The sequence below is a fragment of the Sinocyclocheilus anshuiensis genome, unplaced genomic scaffold (assembly GCF_001515605.1).
Source record: "Sinocyclocheilus anshuiensis isolate Anshui unplaced genomic scaffold, SAMN03320099.WGS_v1.1 scaffold1932, whole genome shotgun sequence".
In the NCBI taxonomy this organism is placed as follows: Eukaryota; Metazoa; Chordata; class Actinopteri; order Cypriniformes; family Cyprinidae; genus Sinocyclocheilus; species Sinocyclocheilus anshuiensis.
This window is the reverse complement of record NW_015555985.1, coordinates 13836-17538: the sequence shown is the minus strand read 5'-3', so window position 1 is coordinate 17538 and position 3703 is coordinate 13836. Positions and strand designations below refer to the sequence as shown.

At 43.4% G+C, this 3703-nt stretch overlaps 1 pseudogene; it reads left to right on the top strand.

The window, feature by feature from the left end:
• The first annotated feature begins 1525 nt into the window (after nucleotides 1–1525).
• On the top strand, nucleotides 1526–2068 carry LOC107676082 (zinc finger protein 385B pseudogene; annotated as a pseudogene).
• The last annotated feature ends 1635 nt before the right edge of the window (nucleotides 2069–3703 follow it).

The window sequence follows — 3703 nt, the reverse complement described above, 5'->3', positions numbered from 1 at the left end:
TGCCGTATGTAAAAGTTTGGATTCCAAGTGTTTGTACATTGATGTGACAGTATTGGAGATGACACTGGAGGAAAGTAGAGGACCCTGGTTGGTTGATTAGTTGAACACTAAATGAACAGATGTGTCTGTGATGTGAACTGAGCATCACAGGTGGCATATTTCCTCCAAACCCCAGGACACAAACCACGAAACATATCTGGAAACCCTGTCATCAAAACCACTCTCCATTCTCTCTCATTTTTCTCACTGGCCTCGTTTCCACCGCAAAACTAGAGCAAAACTCAAGCTTAAGTAATAGCAGGGAGTTAGAGAAATAGATTCACAACATTGAAAGAAAGTGATTAACATCAGGGATTTCCACTTACAGTTTTTCTTTCTCTGAATACAGTAGATTCTTGAGAAAGTGCTAAGGAATGGAGGAGAGCTGAATGGCCCGAGAGGCAGAGGAAGGTATAGAGGAAGTTTATTTGCAGGGATTAGAGTTTGCAGCTGCCCACAGAGATTACTGAGAGTGTGTCAGGAGGATTACTGGACAGAGACCCAAACATGGACTCCATGTGTGCAGCCTTTATACTTGCATCCATGTCTGGGTCATTGCACCCTAAAATCAAAAGGAAGAAACAAGAAATGTTATTTTGCTTAAATAAAATGAATTTGTATTGTGAAATAGTCATGGTAATTAAGTATATTTGCCCTGCAATCCTGCAATACTGTAATATTAAAAAACCAAACACACACACACACACACACACACACACACACACACACACACACACACACACATATATATATATATATATATATATATGTCTAGATTAATGCATTTGAAAAATAGTTGAGTTGGACATCATGGTGTACATTAAATTTAAAAATCATAATATTTGTTGCATTGCCTATCATATATGTTAATCTAGAATAATTGCATTAAAGTGATTTTACTGTAAATTATGTTTGTACTGAAATTACAAAAATACTCGATAATAATAATAAGACTCAGTAATATGTCCAGATACAATATAGTACTGCGAATCATCCAGCCCAGGAAGCCTCCAGCCGTGGCATTAGTGCAGACTGGGTAGATATGCAGTTTTTGCAATTTTCAGATTAAAGAGATCACCGTTTCCCAGAGCGCATCACTCCCCTTTTGCAGCTATCCATTACACGGCCATTCAATTGTAGTGCTTGAGAGGTCATGAGGGAGGTTTTATGCAATTTATTCAGTCTTACAGACCCCGCAGACACACAATAGCGGTTTTGGCATCTGCTGCCACTGACAGGAATAAGCTCATCGTTGTTGCTTGTTTTCACGACTGTTTTCATGTTGGTTGTGTAAGAACCGTGGGTATGAGGTATGCGAGTCGGGTCTCTTACCAAAGGCAACAGATGGGCACAGGAGGTCAGTCCATAGCTCTGTGCCCGTTCCACAAGTGGGGAAGCTTGGCTTGAGCGTGCGGAAGGGAGGAGTCAGAGCTCAGGGAGATGAGAACATTCAGCCACCCGTGTAGCCCACACAAGCACTCCAGACATCCGCACTCACGCACATTTTCAGTTCTCTACCTTGGTGGTTTTAGGATGTAAACACTCCCCACCTCGTTTTCAGAAAACTCTGTGTGGGGTGATGCTGAATTCAGAAGGTGAGTCACCACCAATCCTGGTTTGGATTAAACACTTTTTGCTTATCAACCCCTCTTCTCTTTGTTGTCCCGCAGGTATGAAGACTCCCTTGAGCCCCACCCAGCTGATAGAAAATGGACAGCTGTGCTTCGCCTTCCCAGCCTGTGTAGCGGTAAAGGAGACCAGTGATGCCAACACGGACATGCAGCTCCAGCAGGAGAAGAAGAAGCTACTTTACTCACTCTGCGAAGTCTGCAACATCCAGCTGCACTCCGCTGCGCAGGCCCAGGTCCACTACAACGGAAAGTCTCACCTCAAGAGGGTCAAACAGTTGAATAATGGAGAGCTGCCCACAGCGAGTGTCAGCTCGGCTCCCGTTCCTCTGCACTCTCTCAGCAGCAGCAGTCAAGGTAAGACCTCCGTAACCCAGAGTGAGAATCATGCGATGTTTTGAAATGGCATGCTTTTTTTGTGCAGTCACTTGCAATCTTTTATTTTTATTTTATTTATTTACATTGAATCTCTCAACATTTTACAACAGTAGCCAGGAGGTGAAGACAAGAAAAAAAGAAACAAAATTACAATGAAGTGAAAAGTGAAAGTGACATATGACATGTGACCAAGTATGGTGACCCATACTCGGAATTAGTGCTCTGCATTTATCCCATCCAAAGTGCACACACACAGCAGTGAACACACACACACCGTGAACACACACCCGGAGCAGTGGGCAGCCATTTTTTTGCTGCGGCGCCCGGGGAGCAGTTGGGGGTTCAGTGCCTTGCTCAAGGGCACCTCAGTTGTGGTATTGAAGATGGGAGAGAGCGCTGTACATTCACTCCCCCCACCTACAATCCCTGCCGGTACGAGACCCGAACCCGCAACCTTTGGGTTACGAGTCCGACTCTCTAACCATTAGGCCACGACTTCCCCCAATGTCATTTGCAATCGCCACCTGCACTCTCCGCTACCTGCGACGTCACTTGCATTGAACAAAAATGGTGCGTGTTGCCAATGGAGACGAGACGCTGTAGTGGTTAAATGATTAAAACTAATTTAGTACCATAACGTACAGGGTCCTGCAAGTCATGTGTAGGAGAAAAAGACAAGACCCGCAAATCCGTGGCCACAGGACAGCAGAGTATGAACACGATGAGCAAAGTCTCTCGTTAAGCGTTTTCCTCCCGTAGAAAACCATAAACACTTAATGGGGCGTAATGTACTAAGATCAGATCAAATTCGATATACAGGTTATTAATATAATATTTATGTATATGTAAATAGTGTTTTACTTCCATACCACAAAACGCGGCAATGTGGCATAACGAACTAAGATGATAAAGATCAAATTCAGTATTAGTATTATTGTTGACGCATACTAAATACAGGCAAGCAGATATGAAATGCATTAAGAAAGTGATATCAAAAGGACCAAATCCATACAGGCAAGCAGACAAGCTCAGAACGCAATGCGTTAAATTGCACGTTGTGTTCATATACTGGTCATCTGTTTGCCTTGTAGTACATAATAGTAATAAACTCTATGTAAAATTTTGAATCTTTTAATAGCACTATCTTAATACACTTAAGCCATATTAAAGGGGTCATATGATGCGATTTAAATTTTTCCTTTCTCTTTGGAGTGTTACAAGCTCTTGGTGCATAAGAAGACTAAAGAAGACTAAAGTCTCAAATCCAAAGAGATATTCTTTATAAAAGTTGAGTCAACCACGCCTACCTAAAACGGCTCGTTCTAACACGCCCCCACATGTCTACGTCACGATGTGAGAAGATTTGCATAACGCCGCCCAAATGTTCACGCAAAGAAAGAAGGCGTAACTTTTATTCTCGCTGTAGTATTGTTGTTGCCGCCGCTGCCATGTCGTGAAGACGCTGTGTGTTTCGTTGTGAAAGCGAAACTACTTTGTTTGGCCTTCCAAAAGAGGACGATATCCGCTTCGTCATACCTAGAGCTGATCTGTGCTGGTCGCTGAGGAAATATATCAACTTCGCGCTGTGGATCGCCGGATCTGCTTTCACCGTGGACGAAGCGGAGTCCAGTCCGGGGTCGTCACATGTGGTTGCCGCA